Source organism: Falco peregrinus, chromosome 7, assembly GCF_023634155.1.
Source record: "Falco peregrinus isolate bFalPer1 chromosome 7, bFalPer1.pri, whole genome shotgun sequence".
In the NCBI taxonomy this organism is placed as follows: Eukaryota; Metazoa; Chordata; class Aves; order Falconiformes; family Falconidae; genus Falco; species Falco peregrinus.
Genome location: NC_073727.1, coordinates 47,897,885 through 47,914,929, shown reverse-complemented (window position 1 = coordinate 47,914,929; position 17,045 = coordinate 47,897,885).

The following is a 17,045-nucleotide window of genomic DNA, read 5'->3' as shown; positions in this document are numbered from 1 at the left end:
AAAAAAAGAAAAAAAAAAAAGAAAAGAAAAAAAGAAATAAAGCTGGAAACCTGGCTAAAATGAGAAGAATGGACTTCACTATCATACCATTTGCAAATTGGATGCACAGAAAAGCAAGTCAAGATGAGTTGTCATTCCAATTCCAGTCTTCTCACTGACCTTAGCAAGAGCTAGAGGTCTATCATTTTCTCCCACATATCTATCAGCACACGTGTGCTGAGTATATCATTAATATAATTTAACACACAGTCAGCACCGGTACAACAGTACCAGCATGCAGGGCAGAACAAGTACAAATCAGGTGCCAGACATTTTGTAAGATGAAGTCCCCCTCCTCAGTGAAATTCAGATGAAATGAAATTCAGATGGAGTTTTGCTAGAGGCCAGGACTTCACCAGTGGGATGCACAGAGCAGGAGGACATTGTGGGTATCACCCCTGCCAGTCCAAGTACTTTGCTTTCAGACACTAAAGGACCCAAAGTCTCCCTGTTCCATCCTTTTTTATGGGTTCCACTGGATCCATTGCTGCTTTCATACTGTCACCCTGGCAGCACTATGGCTAGATGGGGAAGTAATACAGACAAACTGGAAATGATTTTAAATAGAAACCTACAGAAAGGTTGTGCCACAGTCTTTTTTGGGTGTTTTTGTTTTCTGGTTTTTTGGTGGGTTTTTTTTTTCCCCCAAAGATAGTACAGATAGTATAGCGGCAATGCATACCTCTGGCCAACTAAATCTGGAGGCTGACTCATGCAGCTACTTTTAAAAATTCATAATGATAATTGTTGCCTGGAGGAATTTCTGAGATGAGATGTGAATTGTGTCAATGACAACAGGTAATACACCCTGTGAATAAGGTAATTAAGAGTATTTAACTTCCTAAATGGCTAGTAATTTTTCTGGTAGTCCTGATGCTGCTGTTTTCTTATATAAAAATCTAAAATGTTTTCTTTATTAAAATGAAATATGACAGCTTTACACTCATTCTGAGGAGCTTAACAAACATCTTCTACCTGTTTCAGGCATTTCCAGGTCTCATAACATTACAAACCAGGCAGACACCCGAGCACACCCTCAGCACTTCTTTGCCAAACTGAAGATCTGGGGTGTTTACAGAGTGCTCCCAAGAAGAAGCACCTTCCCATCAATAGGCCCCAGCACAAGCCTACAGCTCCCCAAACCCAGCCAGAAATCCAGCATTTCTCTTTCTCGGCCCCGGCCGCCCCGGGCCCCTGCCCTGGCCCTAGGGAGGGTGTTTCTGTGCCTGCAGGCGGGGGCAGCCGGGGGGTCCTGCTCGGAGCTGTGGCCTGGCCGGGCCCACCCAAACCTGGCCTCTGAGCAACTGGCGGCCGCGCAAGAGAAATGCTGGATTTCTGCTGGCCTGGGCTTGTTTCTGAGGCAGAAGGCAAGGACTGCTATCTTTTTAGTCCTTTATTTACCCCCCAGCAAAATATGTACTCAGTTTTGACTAGTGCTATAAATAAAGTAAAAAATAGTAACTGGAAGGCACTGATCTGCAAAATAACAAAAGCTCAGTGCTTTCAGTGAGGCCCTTGGAAGCTGTGCCCTGCCTTGCCCTGGTGTGCTTTTGAAAGAGAACGAATCTGTGCGAACTGGAGGGATTTTGTCCAGGTTCCAGCCCCTCTGCCCGTTCAAAGATGCTGTAACTGCGCACGGTAAATCCCAAACAGCTTGGCGAACCAGCGGCTCGATCCTCGCTGCCGCAAACCCCCGTGACCGCACACACTGTCTGTGTCCAGCTTTGGTTGCCTCAAGACTTTGAGTCCTGGAAGACTTCTCTACTTTTTGTTTTCAGTGCTTGTCCTCAGGCCAGGTGACCGCTGAGCTGGCCTTTCCCCCCTGGCAAGGCTGACACCGGTGCGCGGTATAGATCTCACTGCGGTACAAGAGGTGCCGCCGAAATACTGACAGTCACTTACCTCGTACAGTGCAGTACACTGAGCTTCCAAAAAGTACAAGTGCTTGTTCAGGAGGCTGACAGAGTAAATCATTGAAAGTACCTGCTGTCCATTGTGCCGCTTGACATTGATTGTGCTGTAGCTGTGACTTGTTTTATTGACTCATTATGAGGATATAATGGACTGGGGAGTTGGTAACTTGCAAAGGGAAGCGTCTGCTGTCCCATAAATTGTCCCTCTAATTTTGTAACACATTGCAGTTTAAAGGCAGGTCATAATGTTCCCAATCAGTTACCGAAAGGTAGGTCTCTAACTCAAAATGACTTGATTTGGAGGGAAGCTGAGGAACTTGCTTCAAATGGGGTGCTGAAAATCAGGCCAGTTTGAATTAACTGCCGGTGGTGTCTAGCTCAGAAAACAGGGGCTGCCATCTCCGAGTACAATGGTTGCCTTTTAAAACAGATCCAGAGAATGAACAAGCATAAAAATATGCCAGACAGCTTCAGAGTACTATTCAGTGGCACTGACCCTGCCTGCACCAATGAGGAGCATGACCTGAAGGCCCTTCCTTGAATGAAGACAGAGTATGTGTGCCATCTCCAGTGGTTGCGCATCTGCTTGACCTCAGACAGGTTCTTAGCTGGAGCACCACATCCACACTCTGCCTGTTGTACAAGAGGAAAATGGGGAAACAGAATATGTGAGGGTCTGTTTTCTCCCCTCCAAGTACTCTTGCACAGACTGAGTAGCTAATTACATATAAATTGAATCACACCAGAGACTGCTTGGGTTTTTGAACAGCTGATCGATCTTTTCCTTCCATTTAGGAGTCTGATACATATTGGTATGCTAATTTTTCAGCAAATATTTGAGTTGCAGCATTGAGACCTGCAGCAAAACACAATTGTTTTAAGTTTTGTTTATTACTTATTTCTCAAATGTCAGCATGCACCAAAGGGCTGCAGGAGCCCATCAGTTCTCAGGGACAAGAAGACTGCGAGAACCTTCTGATGGGGAACAATCTGTGCAGTCTTCTGCCTACAATAAACTTTTTTTCCCAGTATGTGGGCAACAAGACAGAATATCACAGAGATTAAAAAACAGATTGAAGCTCTCATTGTGTTTAAGCTGCGGTATACATTAGGATATGGCATTTGTCTAATGATGAGTCTTATGGCTGAAGTGTTAAAAAAGAATTAGTCTAGGCAATTTACCCACCAGACAGCTATTGATATTAAGAGAAGCAGTCTGATTGACTTTGAAAATCTCCAATTATAATCCTTGCTATAATTATGATTATGCTTCTCTGTAGAGCACTACTGAGCCTCCACTTTTGACTCATACCAGATTCCCACTGAAGTCAGCAGGAGCTGTGCTTGAGATGGGGCTCTCATAGGCAGTACTGTTTGTCCGAAAGTAAACAAGCTGTTCCTGTAAATTGGCTCCCTAAAATGGACTGTTTTCCCCTTTGGATGGTAATAGCTTTAATCAAACATACAGCTTTTGCTTTGTTCTGCCGCAGGAACAAGGTAAGGTTTAATGGACTGGTGGTCTGGAGTATTTTCAGACTTGTCCAGCACTGTAAAAGTCTTAGCTAGACTTCTCAGGCTGGCAGATTTAGGGGCTAGCTTGGATCTCTTGTGTCTTCATCCAGTAATTCAGTATCAAGGATACCCTGCTTGCCTGTAAATCTTCTCCTCATTAGTTCTTGGACAGACAAGTAAAATATCATTCATTGATTTCATCATCATGATTAAAAGGAGGTAAGTAGATTCACTGCAAGAGAAGTAGATACGTAGGTTTGTTGTGGAAAGCTTACACAGGAAAAATCTATCTTTGTCTCCTTACCTACTGTATTATATACTCAGAGAACTCTGCATATTGATTGTGGGTGAAGTTGTTAATTGCCTGGCCAGCACTGCAAGCGCGGAAACATGTTTGGGAAGCAGCTTTCCATTTTTGTAGAGAAAGAGGAAACAAAGACCATAAATTGGGGAAAACCTGAAACAGCAAAATTCATGAGACTATCATTATTCATGTTAAGATGCACAATGAGAGAGGACAATCTTTGTATTAGGAAGTTTCTGTAAAGGTTAGCTTGCTGACAAATTACCCCCGTTATCTCTATAATCACTTGCTAAGCTATAAAAAACACAAAACTCTCATCTTGCAAGCAGATCTATGGAAGTACAATCCCATGGGGTTCTGCATGGCCCTAACAGCCTGTTAAGTCTATCAGAGGACGGGGTTAGGACTGCCAGCTCAGGCTATGTTTGCATGTTGTATTCTCTTATTTCTGGAAGAACTGGGGTCTTTACCACCCCTTCAGTATTTCTCTGGGCATCAATGAGCACATATATCCACAGTCAGAAACATATGGACATTTCTTCTTGGAGAGTTTTCAGAAATATAATTACAGCTGTCCTTAAACACCACGTTCTACTCTGTCCTGTGTCCTTTACAGTGCTTTGCTACATGATGGCTGTGTAAACCTGAAGCCATGCCAGCATTTTAATCTGAAGCTTTTTTTAATGACTTTTCATTCCAAGATTTGCAGTATCAAATACTTGCAGTCAAACGCTAAAACAGAACACGGAGAGTATCACGCAAAAAGTTTTCCATTGCAGTGGTGTCCACATTGTGTTACCCTACAGTATTTGTGCACTTGCATGCAAGAACAATGTCAGTCTCCTGAGAGTGCTGGGTGGCAAGGAGTTGTCCTAATTTTGCAGAGAGTGATTTGGGTATTAGCAGCAATACCACATAAGCATTGTGGCCTTTTAAAAGTGGTGTTAGCTGGGAGGCACAGCATCGCCATGGTTTCATAGTGAGTCTGGGGTCTTGCAGGACCTGGGCCCTGGGCATACAATACTTTTGACAACCAAATCAATGTCTTCTCTCATTAATCCATAGCCATGCTCCACAACCCAGTAGGAGAAACCCTCTTGCTGAGCACACATTCTTTCCTTCCGTTGGGAGGAAACCAAAATCTGAAAAGTCAACTCATCATGTTTTCTCACCTTACTTTTGCAAAATAAGAAAGTGAGGCTTCCTAAGGCGCAACCACTTGTTAGAATCAGGCAGTGACTGTGTCTGAGAGGCACTCAGGGAGCTCCCACCTGGAGAGGAGATGCCAGGTTAATCTCAGATTTCATCATTTCTGGAGCCTGCAGCCTGCGGCCGGTCTGCAGGAGCTTTTCAAGAGACATGAGTGTCATCTAGTGGTGAAACAAACCCACTTGGATCGCACCCCAGGGGCCACAATCTGCCCACTGGTTTCCATACAGAGCACTGGGCGACACATTGTTTCTGCGGCACTTTAACAACCTCATGCAGAATGTATGTGGTAACAATTATTTTAGCTTTTGTCCTTGCGAGATCTATTTTACACAGGCTAATAGAAAATAATACGAGCCAAGGGCGGTGAAGCAAGCAGCAGACCTTGGTGGCTCTTTGCCTGAGGTTTTTCTGTCTCTGCGATCAGATACAGAAAGGGTCTGTCTGCTGGGGTGCAATGGCCACCAGCATCAGCCTTGTTCCCCAGGAGTCAAGTGAGAATTTTACAGAATACAGAGCCGTTTAAAGCTTTATTTATGTGTCATTGCGTGTAAAGTGTCCATTGCAGGAATGGACATTCAAGATCTTTGCATTTTAGAGTAGATTTTCTCCCATATTCTTTTGCCGCCTTTCACACATAAATCCAGATTCATTAGTGAATGCAGAGCATAAGCAAAGTAATTCAATCAGTCAAATACAAAGGAAGAAACACCTTCTCAGCAGAAGCATCACTAGCAAAGGAAGACAGGGAAAGATGGTTGAGCTGGTAACAAAGCAGAGTGGAGAAATACTATCTGGTTATGTACAGTTTTCCTGATTTGACTTTCTGGCAGTTCATCACAGTAATTGCAATGCAACAAGCCCAGGTCAGGGTGTTGTGCCTATTTTCTGAGGAAAAACAGACTCTGAAAGGCTGCAAGTCACCTAGAAATCATCATGTTGTAAAATTACTCCCACAGTTGGGATCCACCTGTACTCTGTGCACATTTCCAAGTCCAGAACTGGAAATGCACATTTCTAGGACAAAGGTGAGCTTCCTGTATTTTCAGCTGATGCCAATGACTGAGGCTTAAGGAAAATCCTGAGTGATAAGATCAGGAGAGTTGGGGAGGGGGTAGTGGATGGAAAAGGGGGAGCTACATGGCCTCATAGCCCTGCTCCCACCATGGACAGTATGAATAGGGAGACTACTGCCGGAACAAGGTCTGTGGGCTATGCCAATGGAAAAAAGACCACTGCTCCTCCTTTTAACTCAACTGTTTCTCTGAGGAGAAATCACGCCTCAAAATTATGAGTGCCCGATGGCCCTTTGGAACTGGCTGGTGCCACCAATCCCTGTGACTGTCTTGTTCCACGTGTGTCTTGCCACCCATTCAGTGGCAGTGAAGTGCCCCTGTGTTTAAGAAAAGGCGTATTTCTAGTTCTGCCCTTGAAGCTATGAGGAAAGGGTTCTTTAGTGGCACAGAGCAAAGGGTGCTGTAATTCCCTTCCCAGAGCAGAAATCCTCCTTTCCCACCTTTTCACCCCTTCTTACAGTTGTCCCCAGGCTGTCTCCTGGCTTTGTGCTGTTTTGTGTCTTTGATACTGAATCCTTTCCGATTAACTAGACACCACTGCATGGCTCTGCATCTGTCAGGAGCTGACCTGCTGCCTCCTGCCCAGTTGCTCACCCTGTGAGCTATGGTAGGGCCAATGCTGCTGCCAGGAGCTGGTATGGCAGTGAAAGCTTCATGGACCTGAAAGCTTGGCTCCCCAGTCGTCGCCCTCTTCCTCCTGAGCTATGCTGCTCCCCCTGTGTGCTGCGCAAAGATCAACACTGCTAATCCTAGATTTGCATCCTATATTGTGCCAGCAATACCGGACACACCATTCTGCGGTGAGGCTTTTGAATGAGCAGAATCAAGCTGTGCCCCTGGCTGCTCGCTGATCAGCTCCTGACCCCAAAGCCCCTGTGGTCACAGGGACCACGTTGCAAAAATTTGAGGATCAAATCCCTCTTCTAGGGAGAGAAACTGAGGGCACGCTTCGTCATTCTTCGAATGGTGCTTCACCTCGTACTACCTCACAGCATTTTCTGCTAAAGCATGCCTTGGGCAGTCAGGCTGTGCACATTTCTTTATCCTAGGGGTGCATGCAAGGGAAAAAACCCATACCAAACAACCTAACAAAAAGCACTGAATCCCTTTGCAGAGCTGCCAGCTGGCTGTGTAACAGCGTGCTGGGCAGGGCTCAGATCAGCCAGGTAGTTAGGGGCTCTTGGCAAGCTGAGGGCAGTGAAGCATATGGGTCTTTCCTCTGCGTCACTCTATGCCTGGAGCCACAAAGTGAAGGGTGATCAAGAGCTGCTGGCTCTTGCTATTTGCCAGCCCATCAGTCTCCCTCTCCCATTCCCTGTAAAAGCTGACCCGGCGGGCTCATGCTCACTCTTTTCATTTGTCAGCCTGGCTGCGTCAGCAGTAATACAGGGAGCTCAGCTGCTCATCATCCCGGTTGATAACATCACGGGAGGAATTAGGCAAGGCATGCTGGTTAGAGGGAGAGAGAGGGTTTGAGGGAGAGTAATTGCAGGCACAGTGATGGGAAAAATAAGATCGGGGCGGGGGGGGGGGGGGGGGGGAGCAGAAATCAAATGGGGTACTCTCAGCCTAGAAGGGAGTATATTTTTAGGATGATGGGCCTGTTTCAATCCCAGCTGTAGCGAGCCATCAGATCAGCAGCAGGTCTCCTTGGGATTTCAGCAGGGTTTGGCTCAAAGCTGCAGTAAGCGAGTTGCCACAAGGCAATTGGTATTCAGCTGTGCTGCAGAAAAGCTAAATGAGTGGTCTGAGAGGCTGGGTTGTCCCCTTGCCCACAGATGAGACGTGGCAAGAGGCAAGGGAGGGCTCACAGATGCTGTTGGGTCTGCATGGGTGATGATGTACAGGCTTCTCCTAAGTGAAGGTGGAAAGCTTAGTTTGTCACAGGTGCTCAGTCACACAGCTTTCGGCTGAGACTGGAAGCACACTTTCCCCAGGAGGACAGTGCTAATGAGAAGAGGCCATGCCACAGACGGTCTGACTGAAACCCAGGGAGGTCCTGACAATGTGAGCAGTGTTATTCACTGTGCAGCAGCTGACTGGAGTCCAGTCCTTGGTACCTCCCTCATCAGCAGAGTGAGCAAACAGAGTAATATATCAAAAGGCTTACATTTAATCAATTCCTGTGGTGCTGTAAAACTCAAATTTAATTTGAATTTTTTTAATCTACTTCAGTGTTTTACCCACTGCTAGCACCAGAACAACATTATTCTCTTCTCCTGGTTATTTCCCAGCAGAATGTCTCTCTTTTCACTGAAATTCAGTACACATTTTGAAAACACTGTGGCAAGGTCAAGGATATTCTGCAAAATCTTCTATCTGTGTAGCCTAAGTGGATGTGGCAACAGAATAGATTGTGCTCTGAACTTGGGGAAAAAAAGGTGAAATAACTCATCCCCATCAGTTCTGCTATTTGTGTGTGGGAGCAAATTCAGGCTGATTGTCCATTTCCAAATGCTGCACTGACATCCAGATACATGGCATCCAAAGTCACAGTGCCTGGATTGTCTAGTGGTGTGCACTGCGTAGCCGCTTGGCTCTTTCAAATTCCACTTCCAAATCATTTGATCCCTAGAGAAGAGTGACATGTCCAGAGTGACAGCGTTGGGCTGACCACAGAGCTACAGACCAAAAGTGTCAGCTACGAAAGCTGCCTTTCATGGATTTCAGGGAAGGAGCAAGTATGACAGTGCAGAATAAGCCTTTTTTTGTTTGTTTGTTTGTTTTATGAGTGTTGTGTCATGTCTGCACACCTAGAACCAAATACTGTAATGTTTTAAGCCCGTGTCTTGCTTTTTTGGACATACATTTCATTTTGGACATACTTTTTTTATATATCTAAGTTTTCTGCGAAGTTCAGTAGTAAATTATTATTTAACAAGTAAAAAAATTGCTTCCTCACCCCTTCTTTTTTCTTTTTCTTCTTGCTAATGGGCCACCAACAGAAACACCATTAGAGTGATGCTGAAAGCAAAAGCTTTAGCTAAGATTTTCAGAGTGACTGAGGGAGAGTTGTCAAGGAACAGGTGTCTGTCCTCTGCATATCAGGTCTCAAAAGATAAGCCCAAAAAGGGGACACCTTGGTGATTGAATTCTTGGCCAGTGGCTACATCTGAATATGCAGCTGCTGTGATGGCAAAGCCTCCCTCGAAATGAATTTTTTTGCCTGATATCATGCCGCCAAGTTAAATTGCATTTCATATTCTTGCACAGAAATTACCCCGTACTGTGTTTTCCCCTTTAGAACATGCCTGGAGTAGGCAGGCTTCCTCTGCTAACAAGCCTGAGAGGAAAAGCCTAGCTTACACAAGTTAAAAAATGTTTGAAGGACTGATAATTTTGGCAGAAAGCATTTCATATCCTCGTAGGAAAAAATCATAAGCTATTGCCTGTCAGCTAGTTCATAAAATACCGCGCCAGAGCAAGTCTGATTATTCTTCCATTTATGAGAATATTTAAAATAAAATTCATCACCAAGGTTTGCATGTTGTTGGTTAGTCCTCTATAAATGATTATACACTGCAAAACCTTTCATCAGGCAGTGTAGCTTTTTGGGTATCAAGCAGAGTTTAGGGAACAAAAACATTGGTGACAGAAATAAAAATCACGTTGTGTTCATCAGAAACATCCATTGCGGTAGCACCAGCCTCAGTGCCCACTTGTGGCCTCTGGCTGTTTGGTGTTTCTGTTGCCTCTGAGGTCTGGGAGCAGGGGACTGTCACGCAGCCACCAGGATAGCCATCTTCCCTGAACAGCAAAAGTCTCAAATATACAGTGAGGTCTACAAATAATCATGTCAGCTTAGCATTATCATAAAATCTGGGTTGGTTGTCCTTATTTCACTTTGATTTTTGTTTGGGAAATTCAAAAGCCAGTCCCACCCCTCCGTTACCTTACAGCCAGGCTTCACTTCATTAGGACATTGTGTGAAGTCTTCTGAAACGCATCTCATCACTGCCTAGATTTACTTTGTTCCCCTATTCTACCCAAGTGAAGACCTTTTTGTTGCACTGTGCATGCATGTCCAGCACAGTTTCTGATGCAATTGGAGGGCAGCTTCCCCCTCTGCAGGTGTTCCCTGAAAGAGCTACAAACACTTTTCTTCTTTCATTTGAGCTGATTTTTTTTCCCCATAGAACTTTTCCAGCTGCAGTTGCGATAACTGTATGCAAATGCAGGACCAGATAAGCCCCCTGTTTTCAGTAAGACCCACAGGGTTATCCAGGCACTGAATTCCTCATATAACAATCTAAATAATTCCATTCAGTAAATTCAGCAATGTGCAGGTGCTCCTAGAGAAGCTCTAACCAGCAGCTCACAAATGGAGTAAACTTCGATGTTGCAGGAAGGGATTTCATGGCAAGCTGGTCAAAAGACTCAGTCAGACGAGGCTTAATGGTGACCTTACCCCTCCTCCATAAAAACGCGAAGTCCGTTTGGCCCAGAAGAAACTTGTCTAAACAGTTCCTTAATTCCCTGCTTTGCTCCAGTTCTGCTTCCCAAGTGCTGCATCCTTGCTCTGCCCCGTGCAGTGATGTGCCAGCCAGGAGGGGGAAACCTCTCTGGGACCCGTGTCCTGACATTAGCTCAGAAAAAGCTCAATCCTTGTGCAAGTTAGGGCTCTCCATGAAACCTGGGCCCTAGCAGGAGAAAGCTGAATGGAGAAAGTGAAGGGGCCGCACAAACAAGCCTTGCCTCAGACGAGTAGCAAACACAAAGTGCACCTCGGGGACTTCTGCCTTGACATTAAGGTATATTTTGGGCTGAAGAAAAGATAGCCTTAGGTTAGCTGCTGTGAATCCAGGTACTGAGAGCAGAGTTAAACAGTGAGAGGCAATTGATGAAGGGAGGCAATGACTGGGTACAGGCTGAAAGTCTGAAACCCAGCTTTTTCAGGATGGGTGTGAGACGAGACAAGCAGCAGCTGGTACAGCATCCACAAGAACGGAAGCAATGCCTGACATAGCAGTGTGGTGAGGATGGGACCAGCTGCCAGCAGCCTTCTGTGTCACAGGGCCAAGATGTCCAACAGCATCTGGGTAACCAGCACAGGGGCTTCTGCACCCGAGGAACAGTTTAGGCGGGGTTGCATTTGGGCTTTCTACCCCAATGGCTAGGGATGGCTAATAGTCCTGTCCCTCTCTAATGAAACAAGCCCTTTGTAAATGTTTTAAATATTCTGAGGTGCAAATCTGCTTGAAACCTGCCCATCGCATCTCTGTTTGCTGACTGTGGCCCATCATAGGAACCAGTGCTTACAGGTCTAACTGGTGTCCATTTGTAGACTAGTGGAGGAGTTAATGAGTTGTCCACCATGCTTGCTCTTTAATAAAAGCTATTTATTCTCTCTTTATAATACCGGCTACAGGCCAGAAAAAGCACAGTCTGTATATTTCTGCCTACATCTCAGTATGTATCTGCACACACAGAGACATGCATAGAATAAACTGCACTCAAAACATGCAAAATTCAAGACTAAGGGGAAAGAGGTGTTATCCACATGTTGTAGATGGGGTGCTGAAGGAGCAGGAGATGACGTGAGTTCCAGATCATGCTTACCATCTGTGATAGATGTGAAAATTCAGGTTTAACAAGAAAACCATCCTTCCTTCCTGGAATGGAATGGAAAGAAGGAAGCTAATACGCAGAGGAATAAATAGGATTGTACCTTCTGTAGAGTACTTGTAGTGTTAAAATAACCTTAATTCCCTGCCTGAGACAGTCTCCCTGCATTTTCTTCATTTTGCATTTAGTAGTCTAAAGCAGGAACTGGTACACTTATTTTGATTTTTTTAAAAAAAAATACTCATTTTTGCAGCAAAATCTATAATAAATCAGACTGAGGAGCTCGATGAAGTTTGCAAAATCAAGCCCTACTCAGCTCCAGGCATTTATACGTGACGCATACATTCATCAGTGCTCACTGCTGTTGTTTCTCTGCCAATCACCTTACCCAATGTGAAGATGTGTCACAACACTGAGCAAACATGGAAACAGCCACTTTAATCAACCATATTTTCCCCATCTGGTAACTTTCCTTTAACATGGTAGTCCAGCTTTCACACAGATTTTAGAGAGAAAGTTTACAAGCAATAAAAATTAACAGCCAGTATATACGCAACAAAGAAATCCACAACCCCCCCTGTAGTGCGTGCCTGAGTGGATCTAATTCAAAATGTGACTAAACTGTGGTTGCATTTCCATGAGATATTTTGCCTGGGGATGTGCAGTATGCAAAAAGTGTATGATTCATTTCAGCAAGAACCAGACCAGGGGTGACAGGAAGAAGCTCGGAGGACAAGCACAGAAAACCAGCCATAACAGGCGAGGAAAGCCACACAGAACTTCTTTGCACATGCCACAGTGTCCCTTGCCCTCAGGGCAGTAACCGGGCAGGGCAATGAGGGCTTTCCCTCCCTTCCTATGTGCCTATGAAGACCTTAGCTGGTTCCTTTGGTCTTTTCCTATCCCTCCCTGTAATGAAAAAAACCCAGAGCAGTGTGGTTAAATGCTGGGATAGTTCATGTTTCCAAGCTCTCTCCACTTTCCCTAGCTAGCACCACAGTTAGAGCTCCTCCTTGCACACTTGAAGGACATTTCTAGGAGCACTTATTTCCCAGAGCCTCTGTAGGGGTAAGGAGCCAGTGCCTTGCTAGAAGTAATCCTCACAGTTGTCTGGTTCATGTGTTTTTAATACAAGTACATAATTTCCACTGGCATCGATTAGGAGTATTAATGGCAACAGAACAATGAATATCTGTGCAACAAGAATCTGACATCTTGTATTTGTCATGCCACTAAATATCTTGTTTTCAAATTATAAAAACTTTTTGTGGTGAATGGAACCAGGCTGCGATAATTTGTATGCATGAGCAATATTTTAAGGTCCACTCATTGATGCATGTTGTTCAAATACTGCCAGGGTGGATGCTGAGTGGATGGAGGAGCATCCATACATTCTGCTTCAGAGAGGCTTTTCATCCCATCCTTCAGTGCATCGGATTCAACTGCTTTTCCTCTGGTTGTTCACTTTCAGTAAGATTTTTGGGAAGACAAACCAAACACAGCACGTCATATGAGGACATAGTGTTGTCAGAGTCGGCTGGGAGGGGTAGTCTGTTTTCCTATCAAGACAAAGACGATGTGACAGCTCTGCCTGTCTCTTTTTGTCCAATCTTACCCTTCATTCCCCTTGTCCTTCTCCTTTTCCATCAGCTGCGTCACCTCAGTCAAATTTGGCAAAGGAATTGAGGGATAATATCTCAGAGGTACTAAGTTCCTATAAGCTTTGCCAAAATCAGATGCAGAGGAAAGAGACCCTACTAGAGCCTGCACTGAGGGAGAGTCCGGCTTTAGCCATTGCCTTGCAGCCTTGAGGCAGCCGCTCGCTGGCCGGTCATTACGTACACAGCTCCCAGTTGCTTCGTTACTTACTGCTTTTTGTCCAATTATTTTCCACTTGCTGTCTAATCAAGAGGCGAAACACAGGTGAGGCAGTGGGATGGGATCAGGCTATGCCTGGCAGCGGGATAGAGGGGGACACAGGAAGGGCACGGAGGCATTGCAGGCGGGCTGGGTGCGGGAGGTAGAGCTTTGCAGCAGGGGAAGAAGTGGAGCTGGGGAAGTGGAAGCACTGCAGATAGGACTGAGGATATTGCAACATGTGCGAGTGCAGGGAAGAAGAGGGAAGCCAGAGAACAAAAGTCTGCCTATGATATTTACTCGTCTATTTTCTGTGCAGAACTCAGAGTGAATGAAAAGCAATGAGTCAAACGAACTGTTTCACAATTTATGTTTCCCATAACAAATTGTTTCTAAGGAATGCAATGGAAATATATTTTAAGAGAAACAAGGGAGAAGAAGGGAAAAATGTGAGTCTCAAAACCAAGGAAGGATAAGTATCTATATTTACAGTGTTCTTTATTTCTAATTTTTATTCAACTGCTTAACCATTTGCTTTGATAAAATACGCTTGACTAACAGACATAATTTTCTTTGTAACAATGAAAGGTGATCTCAGGCTCAGTTAAGAGATGCTTTGTGCTCTGTGGTCATAAGATGTGCTTGCAGTAGCTACTATGCTACTCATTTTTTTGACTTAGCGAGAATAGGAGAGTATTGTTTCCTTCCAAAATTGCTTGGGCAATTTTGAGAACTAGTGATAGCTGATGCCAAGTTAGCAGAGAGGAATGGCTCATGGGCAGATACGAACAACTGTCTCCAAGCATGAAAGGGAAAATATATATGGCCCTGGGGAATATTTATGGTCCATGATGGGAATAGTGAGAAGACACAGAAAGCAAGAATCGTTATGGCCAGAGCAATCAGGGGTTGTCTGACACCAGTCTATGGGAACCTAGGCTTTCCTAGTTTCATACTGGTGGAATTCCTTGTTCTAGGAAAGTTAGCTGGCATGGTGAGCGCTCTGTTCAGTTGTATAGTGCCCAGAGGGTCTTCGTTTCACTGAAAGGACTAATGGAATACAGTGGGAAACAGCTAAAATAAATCCTTAACTGAGGAGATTTCCTGGTATGCACTTATATTTTTGTTCAATATGTTGAAGTACACAATGTTGTTAACTGCAGAAATAAAAAACATATTGACAAATTTGACTTAAATTCCTTCATTCCTATTGTTCTCTGAAGACCAATGTGTCATGTACATGTGATCCAATATGAATTTCATCAATACAAATGTAACTGCCTGCTTACTATCATCTCAGGCTTTTTCTTCATCATGGAATATTTCAGCATTAAACTTTGCATCCCAGCTCTGCACAATCAAGATGCTGGATGAAGAACGCTCTTTAAACAGCTCCTCCAGAAACAGTTGAAAATGCCCAGTAATCATCTCCTGCAACTCCAATGGCACACTCACAGTGTCAGAACATTTCAGAACATCTTTCTTCTCTGTTCCCTTTTTTTATTGTTTTTGGTTTAGATGCAGCTGAAGCACTTGTGCTGTGTCTGGACAGAGGAAACCACAGCATTTTTGCAGAGCAGGCAAGCACCAGGAAGTTGCTTTATATTCTGTTTTGGCATTAAATCCCAAATTCTCCTGTTTGCTTTTCTGATATAATTTTGTTTTAAAGCAACCTCACAAACAACAGGCTTCCTGAGAACCGATAAAGATTTTCTTGCTCTTTTGACTGTAGTAGTGCGGTACTTATCAGCGCAAATTCGCTCGCCTTCATTAACTGCTAACCTTTCCAAAGATAACAAGGGGAGATGATAGTTTTTCTTTTCCTGATGAAAACGATGAGATCTACCAGGGCGTTGACTTTCTCATTCTCTAAACCTTTTTTTCTTTTTTACACTTGGTGATTGCTGGCCTGTTGGAGAGTGGCTGACATTTTGGGCTGATGAGCATCCCACCCAGCATGAGGACATGCTGTTATCAATTCACACAAGGCCTCAGTTTATTCTAGAGATTAATCAGATGAATAGGAATAGTGAGGGTGATTAGCACATAAATAGCCAGCCCTCCAGTAAGTAACTAAACCATTTATCCTGAGATCTGTTAATTAACTTTATCAAGAGAGGAAGATGAATAAACACCTAAGTATCTAGGTGCCAGTAAGATAATAATCTTTGCTTATAATAATACCAATCCTCTATGAATCCCTACCTACATTTCTGACTGAAGAAAAAGCCTTTTAAGAGTTTTGTGTTTCTTCCCTGACTTTGCCCTGGTGCCTGACCTTTGAGCAGACACACAGCAGTTGATGGGAATTCAGAGCTGCCTGTTTGCAAAGTCCTCTTCTGTAGGATGTGGCTTCAGGCCCGTCTAGTTCACAAAACTCCTGAGTCACCCTACATCTGTGTGTCTGAAACTGGCTGTCTGCAGTACTGAACCAAGGTGGAGGACCAGGCTGACTCTCAGGTGTGATCTCACAGATGCTCCAACTCCATTTTAGAGCTCACCCGAATATGGCACTGGGCAGGAGAGCAAGTTTCCTGTGGAGATGAGGCCTGGATGCCTGCAGGCTGGCCAGTGATTCTGCCCATCATCTTTGCACTGTCTGGCCGATTTTGGCCAAATTTGCTGGAAATGTGGAGAAATTATAGTTTCCCTATGCTTTCAAAAGTTGTCAGCCAGGGACAGAGGTGTCTGTACTACTACTGAAGGTACAGCCTACTGGCCAGGGAACATAGTTCTATTTTTCTTTTGCAATAGTTCATTTTAGTGATAAGCCAATTAAGAAGGAAGACACATTAACTCTTCATCTCCAGTCCTAATGCATGCCAAACGCCTGTCGTTCACAGGGCTGTCACTCCAAAGTCAAATCCTACAGCTGTGCTGTCCTGCTTTGAACCGTGGGCTGAAAATGAGGCCCCTGCAGAGGTGTCTCCATAAGAAGGTTCTCAGCATTGCCCTTATGTTTCCTTTGGATCCAAGTGGCCCCAGGCCTTGTTCTCTTCCCCAGGAAGTGCAGCATGATGGCCTGTGCCTTTGCCTGACTCTCCTGTTTCCTGAGCCCTTATCAGGACAAACAAACTGAGCCCCTGGCTCTTCTCCTTTTTCGGGAGCCGCTATGAAAATTCATTCAGTCAGCTGCCTGTGCAAGTCTTCCTGTGGTTTTAGAAACAGCAGCAGTGGAGCAACATTTAATTTGCTGCTTCTGCTTCTTAACCTCAAAGGGAAAAGGTGGTAACTGTTAATTACATCACAGCGTGCTGTGCTGGAGAGCACAGCAGTTTGCTCTGACTCCTTGTGTCCAGGGGCCAGCAAACCTAACCAAACGCTGACCCAAAGCACTATGTGTACCGACCTAAGCCCAAACCACACTGCAAAACGTCTGTGTTTATTGTTCCTGTGGATCTGGAAGCAAGAAATTGTTAACCATCCCTCAGAGCTCCTGACGCTAATGCACACAGATATGAAAGATTGCAGGAATGCTGACACATACTCAGCAGTGGGGGCAATTGTACACTGAAGATGTATAGGTGGTGGTTTTTATAAAAACAGCCTGAAGCTATTCAGATCAGGCAT